Source organism: Ailuropoda melanoleuca, chromosome 10 (genome assembly GCF_002007445.2).
Source record: "Ailuropoda melanoleuca isolate Jingjing chromosome 10, ASM200744v2, whole genome shotgun sequence".
NCBI classification, from domain to species: Eukaryota; Metazoa; Chordata; class Mammalia; order Carnivora; family Ursidae; genus Ailuropoda; species Ailuropoda melanoleuca.
Window position 1 is genome coordinate 58,669,970 of NC_048227.1, and position 12,186 is coordinate 58,682,155.

At 46.1% G+C, this 12,186-nt stretch overlaps 1 protein-coding gene across 2 annotated transcripts in view; it reads left to right on the forward strand.

Annotated features, from left to right (window-relative positions):
- Positions 1-7,713: 7,713 nt before the first annotated feature.
- ARMC2 (armadillo repeat containing 2) overlaps positions 7,714-12,186 on the forward strand; it is a 100,369-nt gene continuing 95,896 nt past the window's right edge. For both annotated transcript variants that reach the window (XM_034668953.1, XM_034668954.1), the window contains exon 1: positions 7,714-7,967. The gene's annotated coding sequence lies outside the window, so the exon portion shown is untranslated. The remainder of the gene's footprint in view (positions 7,968-12,186) is intronic.

The following is a 12,186-nucleotide window of genomic DNA, read 5'->3' on the forward strand; positions in this document are numbered from 1 at the left end:
AAGTCCCTTTGCCCCTCTTCCCCAGTGGTGCCATCTTGCAGAACTACAGCACAATATCACAGCCAGGATATTGACATTGAGAGTCCATCACCATATTCGGATCTCCTCTGTTTCACATGTGTGTGTGTGTCGGTGCGTATTGAGTTCTATGAAATGTGTTTTGAGCTCTGATGAAGAAAAGTGCTTTGCAAGTGCACAAGTGATTAACATGAGGCATTTAATTTTTTTGGCAGCTATTACTTTTGCATTCTTGGTAGATAATACTGTGTATACCCTATGTATGTAATACCTTTCATGTGAATAGCATAAAGAATTGCATGACCATTCTCATCCCAATGAGATGTGCTTAACGTCTTTAGCTCTTAAAGATGTCGCTATTAGAAGCCCAAATACTGGAGTGCCTGGGTGGCTCAGTCGTTAAGCATCTGCCTTTGGCTCAGGTCATGATCCCAGGGTCCTGGGATCGAGCCCGCATTGGGCTCCCTGCTCTGCGGGAAGCCTGCTTTTCCCTCTCCCACTCCCCCTGCTTGTGTTCCCTCTCTCGATGCCCCTCTCTCTGTCAAATAAATAAATAAAATCTTAAAAAAAAAAAAAAAGCCCAAATACTTTCCGTCAGATTTGGGACCTGCTAGGATTCCTTCTGTCTGAATATTTAAGCCTGAAACTGGACTCTATTTCCTGGATCACCTGAATTCCCACAGTTAAATTACACTTTTCTCTATTTACAGTTCCTTCTTGTTCTGTTGCCAAGATAATATATTCTTGGGCTGGTAACTCACTAGTACATAAGCATGTTGTTTGCTTTTTTTTAAACTGAATTTGAGAACCCCAAGAAGTAGCCAACTCAGTTTCCTGGGTGACCTTTCTAAGTCCACGGGGTCTCCAGACTAGTTAGGGGGTTCCTTCTTAGGCCAAGTCACTGCTATCACCACCCAAGGGAAGCAGGAGGCCTATCTCTCCTGGAGCCTCAGGCCCTGGGGAGCGGTAGCGTTTTCGGGGGCTGCAGGTTCTATGGGGGTGGGACCAGTAAACTTGTCGTTAGCACAGCGCAAGAGTCTCGAGGAACAAACTACTGACAGGTTGGGTTCTTCTCTCCCTCTGTTCCTGCTCTGTTGGTGCCTCCCCCACCCTGACCTTCTCCAGGGTAGCAGCCAGCCAAGGCCACACCTTGGACGTCATTATCTGGCTGTCACAACTAAGCCACCCCCAAAATCTCTAACCCTCAGCCCCCTCTTTGACTACAACTTCTCCCATTCTAGAGAATTCTAGAGCTTGGCTGTCTTTTGAGGTCGTTTAGTTCAACCTCCACATCTCACAGGTGGGAACATCGCAGCATTAGGTGATGTGCTCACAGGCACGCAGCTGAGCAGTGGCAGAAGCAGCGTTTGGATTAAGGTCTCCTGACTTCCAGTTCAGGGCTCTTGCTACCATAGCACATTCCTCACTTCCCGCCTCAAACCACCTCATCTGTTCTGGGCCCTTGTGTGACCTCCACCCTCTCCCAGGCTTCCCAGACCAGTACGCTCTCCTCTCCCTCTACTTCTGCATGCACCCCAGGCCTGTAGCCTGCCCCTTCTGACTGTACCCTCTGGGCCCTCCCCAGTCCTAGGCACTGCTCTTCTTCCTGGGCTGTGGGGCACTGTACAGAAAGCCATAGAAGCATCCCAACTAGATCCACCATGAACTTGACCAGTGGAAAACAGGAGGCAGGAGGAAATGGGCAGATATATTTCATCTTCTTTGTCTCTACTGTGGACGACGCCAAGGCAAGTGCCTCCTTGTAATTCTTCCAGGGTTCCATTAACATCATTGCCGAGTGCCCGGGCTTTCTAAGGGAGAGGCACCATCCAAAGGGAAGGGACGGGGGGTGGGGGGGAGATGCAGGGAGAGTCCAGGCGATGGCAGCAGTCGGTTTGTTTGAGCACATGGCATGTGTAGGGACATGGCCTCCGCAGTCAGACTCGCTGGGCTTGGCTCTTAGATCCGCCATTTTTACCATCTGTGTGACCTGAGCAAGAGAGGACCCTAAACCTCAATTTCCTTGCATGTAAAGGGAGGATAATAGTTGTGCTTTTAGTGTTGGAAGAGTCACTGATTTTAAGTCATCAAAGCACTTAGCCCAGGGTCTGTTAGAACCCTCGGATAAATCCTAGTTATTATAATAAGGTAGCAGTACAGGCTGTAGGACAGACGGCAGAGGATCTGGAATTTAATTTGGTCAATAGGCAGACATTGTGAGCAGAGACAGGCACGTCCAGGAATGTGGTCTGGGACAGTTCCTTTGGTTGGTGAGTGTAGGGTGGCCTCAGAGTGGTGTGTGTGGGGGGGATGGAGTGGGGTCCGAGGGGCCAGTTGGAGAGCATATATAAACAGTGCCCAAGATGGCATGGGAACAGAAGGGGGGGATATCAAGGATAGCACGAGAGTCAGTGAGATCCGTTTTCTTGGCTCTGGATCATGCAGAGTCCTATTCTTTCTGCTCTGAAAGCCAAGGATTCCTACTTGCCTCTTCCCGTTGGGTCCTAGCTGAGCCCGCAGGCAGGGGAGCTCTGGCCTTCACGAGGGCCGGGGTTCTCCACGCTGGCGGCTGCACATTACACCATCGTCCACAGCTCTACAAATCACGAAACCCATTCCCCTGCACTCTCCTCCCCTGCGACGGAATCAGAACATCTGGGGGGCTGGGAAGAGATGGCTTTTGAAGCTCCCCCAGGTGATTCAAATGGCAGCTAGGATCAAACAGCAGTGAGACCAGGGACCACGGCCTCACCTTGGGAGTTCGCGCCAGACTAGAGCACCCGGCCTCGGCGTTACTTTCCGCTCCCTTGTTCTAATCAGAAGGAGCAGACTTCAAAATCTCTTATTAGGACACACTCTTCATTAGGTTAAGCTCACCCAGACCATCGTGCTGGATGTCGTCAGCATCTACCCAACAGATGCTGGAAAGAACTTCAGTTTGGTTCAGGTTGCAGCAGCAAAGAGTGCGGAGAAGATAGAATCGTCCCCCATGCCTCAGAGGCTGAGCCATGATGGATGGAAGTCGATCATAGTAAGAGTAATCCATTCATCTCCAGCAGGGACTGGTACGTGAGCACGTGACACAGTTCTGAACAGTGAGATGTGAGGCTTTCGGGAAATTTCCCCTTTTCCCGTGTATTGAGGGGTGCATGGAGAAGTTTCTGCCCCTCCTCTCTCTTTCTGCTTTGAGACTCCATCACATGAGAATGTGCAGCTCGTGCCACCACAACCATCTTGTGACCATGACTGACATTTCTTAATGCCAGCCCCGAGTTGCAGGACCAGCCCTGAAGCAGCCCACTTTGAGGTTTATTGTTAATACTTTTGATGGGGTATTCTGTTGTGTGCAGCCCCAAGCTCCCAGATATGCTCACTTAGTAAGGTCTCACAGGTGAGGCTGACAACAACAAAAATAGCCAGTTTCTGATTATCTTCGTAGGTCTCTTCCAACATAGAAGAGGGACTTCGGCAGTTGTTGAGGCAGTTCAGAGTTAAGACTGCTACTGACTCAGTCCCTGAAAACTAGAACCCTCTCCCCTCCAATGAAATACTAAGTAGTCAGAGACTCCTTGTAATAACTGGTAATTAAAAGAACCCTCATTCATTAGCATCCCTAGCAACAATTTGACTTGACTGCTCCTGAGAACGCGGGCCCCAGGGCGGTGGAGCTGCTGGGGTGGGGATAATGTGCTCAAAGGCAAAGTAATACTTCAGATGCACAGGTAAAGGCGGAACCCAATTAAAAGGAGAATTTTCACGTAATTTTTTTCAGATGATAAGTTTTAGGACCACTCTACAGTCTTGTATCTATGCAGTTCCACGAAGTTAGTTAAATTTCATTGCATTGTAAATTTCCACCAAGTTGCATTTTAATGTATTTGTACCTTGAAATTTGTATGCAGAGACTGCATAGGCTATCAATTTGATGAACTCCTCACAGACATTATGTGATAAATATAATTAAAGCACCGAGATTCCATATTGACAAAGGCAGAAAGAGTCTTGAAGTGAATGTTAGAATTCTAGATTGGTGATTTTTACTCCATGCCAGAAGCAATTTTTTTTTCCTCTGTGAGTCCATCTCTGTTATGGTCATAAACATCATGGAGGGAATTGTGAGCATTAATTATTTAACATGCATCTTTTCAAAAATATATTTAATATATAAACCCAGATAAGCTGATAGATATTAACCATGAGATGTGTGTGATGTACACTGTAATATAAACTATAAAATCCCCTGGTAGTATGTGGATAAAAGTATCTATGAGTTCAACATTTTGTTGCATTTTTCCATCTTAGAATGTGTAATTCTTATCTTAAATCCAAAAGTCCAGCAGGCATTTTCAAGTGAATGTGGATTCTCAAGTTCCTCTTGATCCCTGTAGCCCCACACAGGATGTGCTCTGAGATAAGCGAAAAGTGAAAATGAAGGGCATATCTTAACAGTTTCAGCAGCCTAGGAAGTACCTCTCAATGCTGTGAGTGAGAGGCCTCGGCTGAAAAATTGTATTTACCCGTGTCCAATGGCCGGTGGCACTTGGGACTTGGGCATCAAAAACACCAGGTCTCACATCACTTTAGTAGCTCTGTGACTGCGCAGATCACTTACCCTCTGTGAACCTCCATTTTTTCCACTTTCAGATTGAGATAATAATCCCTGAACTAATCACCTCTCAGGCTAGTTGTAAACTCCAAATAAAACAATGAAAATGAAATGCTCCAAATGGAAGCAATTTGGAAATTATAAAGTACTTTATAAATGTCAGACGCTTACAATTAATATTTTGTTTTCCTCTTTCATCTTTCTAAGATATAAAAAATAGCAATTTTGTTTCTAAAATAATTCCACTTACAAATTTCATTATGTCAAATTCTGTTAAATAGCCATCAGGTAAGCATGGAGGAATAACCAGGTCAGTATAATAGGCCATTGCTATGATAGCCTCAATATTTTCTTGTGTTGTGTCTTTCAGTGAGGTAAGCTGGGCAGCTTTATTGCTTTAAATAATTGCTTCCTATAATTCTGCCTTTGTCACTCTTTTCCAGTTGTTCTAATTTGCCTGGCAGACATTTCCTGGCCAACTGAGTTGGCTAGCTTCCGGTTCCAGTAGTGAGCTTACTTGTCTATTTTAGACCAAGACCCTGGGTGCAAGACCATAGTTAGTAACTGGCTGCACAACAGCTTTTTAAACTGCAGCTTCGGCTGAGATGGTAAGTGAATACTCATCAGTTCCACAGTGAAGGCGAGGCAAAGTCTCCTTAGGGTAAATTACAAAGAAATACATAGGGGCGCCTGGGTGGCACAGCGCTTGGGCGTCTGCCTTCGGCTCAGGGCGTGATCCCGGCGTTGTGGGATCGAGCCCCACATCAGGCTCTTCTGCTATGAGTGCTTCTTCCTCTCCCACTCCCCCTGCTTGTGTTCCCTCTCTCGCTGGCTGTCTCTATCTCTGTCAAATAAATAAATAAAATCTTTAAAAAAAAAAAAAAAGAAATACATAGACTCCCTGGACCAAAGGGTCCAGGCTAAGGCTAAAAATGAGGAGTCAGAGGATACAGGGGCAGGAGGGGTGAGGAAGTTTCTTTGGAGAGTAGTGTGGGGGTGCCACCCCCTTCATCTCAAACCCAGTGAGAGGGCTTCCCAGAGGAGCCTGCCAGAGACTGCAGTTAGGTAGTCCAGAGGACTGGAGTCCAACTCACTCTGGGAAAGCTCAAGTTCCATCCTGTGACAGCATGGTGAGGGGCACGGTGGAGTGGGGAGTGCTGCAGTGGGATGGGCCTGCATTCTCAGAGTCACTAGGGAAAGAGATATCTGGGCTTTTTTTTGGAGAAGGTATGGTGCCATCTTGGGACCCATCTAAAGGGACTAGAGTAAACTCTGGATTTCTAGGGTCAGAGAAGGAGTTGTAAACAAGCAGTGGAATAGCTCAGCCTCCAGCTGAAGAGTCCCCTGGAAAGAGGCCTTCATTCATAGGAAATGCTGAAGAATCCAGGAGGGCCCCACATGGTCTGCTTTAACTGTAGCCCAGGCACAGCAAGCTCAAAGCCATTCAAATCAAGGAAGAAGTGCTCCATCTCTGGACTTCCTTTCTCCCCACTTCCTGCTCACCTTCACCCAGGTTGGTCCTAAAGTGGCCTCTAGTGAATGGGGGAGTGCTGAGCCTAAGCCAGCTGCATTCCTTCTGGGAAAGTCATCTGGAGACCTGAGACAGGAGATGGGAATGAAGTCTTATTTTCAAGTAAAGTTTGATGCATTTGTTTATATCCTGTATCCAACATTATAATTTTAGAATGAAGCTGTGGTTGAGATTTAGTTACTATAGGACTAACGATTATCTAAAAATGAGCAGAAAATAATATGCACTCTATCCAACTTTCCATGTAGGGGCAGGGGAAGACAACTGACACTGAATATATCTTAAAACAGCTGTGAGAGACAAAAATTAAGTTGCATTTCAATCACATCTCACAAGCTGCGAATGCAAAATATTAGTTATATTTTTTATATTAAATGGGCAAAGTTCCCTTTGCATAATGGAGTCCAGTGGCCAGTAAAACGGACTTGATGATGTGATGACATGTTGACTAACTGGAAAAAATTTCAACCTGGAAGAACACAAATACTATGTTTCAGGCCTTAAAATTACCCAGTCAACTAATAAGTATGTCCTCTTGGATACTTTGAAGAATATTTACATTCCTTTAGTTTAGGTTAGTATTATTTCCCATCTAGCATGATGGCTTACACATAATATGTGCTCAAAAATATTTTCAATTTAATTATTCTTTACAAGATACTTAGCACCAAGGCATGTGGTCTTTTTAAATGTTGACAACAACACTTCAGCTGAAAAATCTCCATATTTATAAAATGTGCAAACTCAAATGGAGTGTGATTATGGTCTCACTTGTATTTCACTCTGTAAAGTGTTGCTGAATGGTCTTATAGGAGGGAGCAGAATTTAAACCAGAAACATAAAAGTGGGGTTCTTTTTGCCAGTCAACTGTGATGGCGCATTAAGTACAACAAATGTTTGCCTATAGGAAGCCTAGACTTGAATCTACCATTGTCATTCACTACACTTCAGACCCGTTTTGTCCCCTGTGAATGGGGATGCCAGGCTTGCTACCTCAGAGTGGTAAGGGCACTTAAAAAGAAAATATACAATAAAATACCCTTTGTAAACTCTGAAGTGCTGCACCCGTGCAAGGGCTTAAAAACAGCCAACAGTTTAACATTCATTCATTGCCACGTGCATAGCGCTTTACATCTATTTTCTCATTCAATCTTCGCCAGAACCACAAGACCGAGCTAGGTACTACTAATTCTCTCCATTTTACAAATGAGGAAACTGAGAGGTTAAGCCAACTAGTTCAAGGCTATACAGAGCTGTAACTTGAAATCAGCAAATCCTGACTCTTAACCCTAAGCACTAAGCTGCCTTCCTGCTTGTTATTTACCAGAGGTGCTGAGATCTCGTAGAGTCTCAACAAATATGGTTCCGTAAGCTGCTAATTTAAAAGGGAACTCCTCTCCACACCTATCTTCTAAGCAGTTTCCTCGCACTCCCTGCCTCCAGCACTCGCCCAGGATCCTCCCGCCACTCAATCTGCTCGCGGGCGGGCCCGTGGCCTCAGCGTTCCTACGCATGCGCTGGGGGGACCCGCGCAGGCCCAGTGGCCGGGCGGCGCCGGGAAACCTCCCAGACTCTCCTCTCCCGGCCCCGCCCCGCTCCGCTCCGCCCCGCTGCTCCTTCGCGGCTGCGGCTGCCTTGGGAAAGCTAAAGGATGAGCTGAACCTCCGCAGCTGTTACTGTCACCAGCGCTAATCATAGAGGCTTTGGGTCTGGCCGGAAGCCCCCTTCCCTGCGCCCAGTCCCAGCTCATTTCCTGTCCCGCTCCGCCCGCCCAGCAGCGACCTGGCTCTGCAGGCGGCCCAGGCGCCCGGGGTAGGTAGTTTGTGTACGGTTACCATGGAGATGCTGGACCGCCTGGCGGAGCGGGCGGTCTAGGGGGCTGGCAGGAGGGGGGGCCGGCAGGCAGAGTGACCGCGTTGCTCAGCTGTGTCCTGGCCTGAAACTGTGGAGGAGGGGGCATTGCCGGGAGCGGGGAAACCTCTGTCCGCACGAGAGGTGAGGCGTCCCCGCTCCGGGTCACCGGGGACCTCTCCTGCTGTTATCCGCCTTTCTGCCCCCAGAAGGGGAGAGAGGCCTTGTGCATGCTCTCGGGGTCGGGCAGCGGCTGCCCTTATTTCTGTACACTGAGCGTTTAGTCAAGTGCACGGAGCTTACTAGAAGCTTGGAAATACTTACTGAATGAAAGTGGTAAACCAAGGGACTTTGTGTAGGCAGACAGCTACCTCGCCACGGTCATACAGTTTGTACCTGGGTTCTTTTAGGCAACAGATAGGGAGAGGGTCAATAAATAAATAAATGTAACAGTATACTTTAAAATACATCATATGGGGGCGCCTGGGTGGCACAGCGGTTAAGCGTCTGCCTTCGTGATCCCGGGGTTTTGGGATCGAGCCCCACATCAGGCTCTTCAGCTATGAGCCTGCTTCTTCCTCTCCTACTCCCCCTGCTTGTGTTCCCTCTCTGGCTGTCTCTATCTCTGTCGAATAAATAAATAAAATCTTAAAAAAAATAATAAAATAAAATACATCATATGTACATATAATGCCTTTTATCGTCTGTTCCCACGACCATCACAGCGGCTCTTTGACCTCACTCTAATTTAGAATTATTTTAGCTTGGTAGAAAATCAAGAAGCACTCAATTTGTAACCTGTTTTGTGAACCTGTAAAACTCTGATTAGTTGCTGATTTGGCATACCTTATATTCAATAAAATACCTAATAAAAATTATTTTGCATACCCCCCCATTTAAATTTTAACTTGCAAAATTTCTGGAAACACTCAACAAACGTCATTCCCTTTCATTTGCAATTTCTTTTTTTAAATGCAGTTTTTTATTCATGGGAGAATTTTTATTGTATCCTTTTATGACATAGTGCCTGGGTAGCAGTGAACTTTTTCTCAAGAGCGCGGCACCATGCTGAAGAACTTTACATGAATTATGTTATTTAATTATCAGAACAGTCCTATAAGGCAGTTATGACCATCCCTATTTCACAGATGAGGAAACTGAAGCTTAGAGGCATTACAATCTTTGCCAACGTCACATAGTTGTGAATTGTCAAAACAGTATTTTTTTTATTTTTTAAATATTTTTTTATTATATTATGTTAGTCACCATACAGTATATCCCTGGTTTTTGATGTAAAGTTCGATGCTCCATTAGTTGTGTATAACACCCAGTGCACCATGCAATACGTGCCCTCCTTACTACCCATCACCAGCCTATCCCATTCCCCCCCCCCCCTCCCCTCTGTAGCCCACAGTATTTGAACCTCTGCTCCAGCAAAGCACTTAACCCCTGCCTCTTTGCGTGCTCATGTTAACAGAAAGGTAGTTCAAAATCATGGAAAGGGTCTTGAGTGCAGATGGCCCCGATTCACAATGGTTCAACTTAGAAATTTTCGACTTTACTGTTGGTGCGAAAGCAATACACATTCAGTAGAAACCATGCTTTGAATTTTTGTCTTTTCCCCAGGCTAGCGATAGGCTCTGTGATACTCTCTGGTGATGCTGGGTAGCGGCAGCCACTCACTGTGATACACTCACAACCATTCTGTATCCATACAGCCATCTGGTTTCTAATTTTTTTTAATTTAAAAATTTTTTTTCATTTATTAGAGAAAGAGTGTGGCGCATGGGGGGGTGGGGCAGAGGGAGAAGCAGACTCCCTGCTGAGCAGGGAGCCCTAAGGTGAGGAGCGGGGAGGGGGAGCTCCATCCCAGGACCCCAGGATCACGATCTGGGCAGAAGGCAGCCACTTAACTAACTGAGCCACCCAGGTGCCCCCCAGCCATTCTGTTTTTACTTTAGGCACAGTATTCTATAAATTACACGAGATACTCAACACTCGTTATAAAATAGGCTTTGTGTTAGAAGATTTTGCCCAACTGTGGGCTAATGTAAGTATTCTGGGCATATTTAAGTTAGGCTCTGTTCTACTATGATGTACAGTAGGTTATGTGGATTGAATGCATTTTCGACTTAATGACATTTTCAATTAAAGATGGGTTTTTCAGAACGTAACCCTATCGTAAGTTGAGGAAGATCTGTATTTGATTTGCAGGGAATAGAGGATGGAGACGGTCAGCCTTTTTCTTGTTGTAGAATGTCTTGATAGAGCAGTACTGCATTTAGCAGGAAGACTGGTTCAGGTGACTATTAGCGGCAAAGAGAAAGACAGGTCTTGATAATTAGGAACAAATTTTTACAGATGAGTATTTTGTTAAAAATGAAGCTATCCAGCTTCAAATTTCCTACCGCTGGTGGTGGTCATCCTTCAGAGGTCCTGTGGACATCATACAATCCAGACAGTGATACAAGACAGCTCACTGCCTTTTTCTTCTTTCCCTTCCAAAGTCTACTTCTCCTGGGTTTTTTTTTAAAGGTCTCCTGGCCCTCTGACCTTGCCCCTCCAGGTTTGCATAAAGTGTCCCCCCTGGCTTTTTCCTGTCCTCTCAGCTGCCAAATCCTGTTGGTTTTTCTGTTCTTGTTGCCCCTCACTTATTCTCATCTCCCTTCTTACCTCTGTTTCACCTTTACTCCTTCATCTCAGGCTTTCAATACCTCATTTCACAGATCGTGCTGTTTATCAAGTCTTACTCCCTGCCAGGCAACTTGCAGTGAAGACAAGAAAGGAAAAGGGGGCTGAATTTGATCTCATATTACCACTTGGCATCCAGCATCAAATGCCATTTGATGGGATGCCCTGCTGAGGGATGCCCTGCTGACTCAAGTCAGTAGAGGATGCAAGGCTTGATCTCAGGGTCATGAGGTCAAGCCCCACACTGGGCATGGAGCCGACTTAAAAAAAAAAAAGAATCAGAAATGCCACGTGCCATTTGAAATAAAGTCCCATATGCCTTGCTAATCCACTGTAACAAATGTCCCAATGAAAGAAGCCATATTGCCTTCAGCTTGATATTGCTTAGCTCAGATCTATATTAGAAAATGGAGTTCGGGGGCACCTGGGTGGCTCAGTTGGTTGAACGCCTGACTCTTGATTTCAGCTCAGGTCATGATCTCAGGGTTGCGAGATGGAGCCCCAAGTCAGGCTCCAAGCTCAGCGGGGAGTCTGTTTGAGATTCTCTCTTTCCCTCTGCCTCTTTCCCCTGCTCATGGGTGCTCTCTCTCTCTCTAAAAATAAATAAATAAGTCTTAAAAGAGAGAGAGAGAAAATGGAGTTCAGCGATTCTACAAATGTTGACCTCCAGCCATGCCTCGCCTAAGGAACTGTGGCTCAGAGTCTGGCGAGGCAGCCCCAGGTGCATAATGGGAGGGTGTACTGACAGAGGCCAACCGGCGACCTTGTGGAGTATGGAGGAGGAAGACTTCACGGAGGCTGGAGGACGGGGAGAGGCATGTCCAGGAATGCTTCCTTGAGGACGTCTAAGAATTAGTTGGCTGATTACATAAGAGCTACCTGATTTTGTCCCTTCTAGTCCTTTCCCTCCTTCCCATCCTGCCCACTCCTGCCAGATCACACCATGCCTCCAAATCTGTTAATTAATTTGCTCACCAGCTTTTTTTATTTCTTGACCTGCCATTCAGTTCTCTCTCTGGTCCAACGCCAGTCTGTATTTCCAGAGCTCATTCTTGTCCAGCACACATCCCATATGTTCTTGGCTCTCTGCCTTGGCTCACGCATTGACTTTGCTGGAAATTCCTTCTCTCCTCTAGCCCTAATGTCAGCCATTGCTACATGCTTCAAATTCAGCCCATTTTTCAGAACCCAGCTCAATCATCACCTCCTCCAGGAGGTCTCCCTGACACCTTCTCCCCAGCAGAAATCCCTTCCTTTTTTTGTCATCACATGGGAGTTATTTCAGTTTTTTCTTTGCTGCTATCAGTTTCTACCTTGTATTAAAATCATTTGGGTACAAGCACCTGACATTCAGCTGGGACACTCCAGGAAAGCTGCTCCAGTTGTAAAAATATTGACATGTCTCTATATTGATGCATAAATAGCCGTAGCCCCAAGGCCTCTGATGGCCCTGCCTCCTTCCACCCCATCTCATGAGTAATAGTTTGAA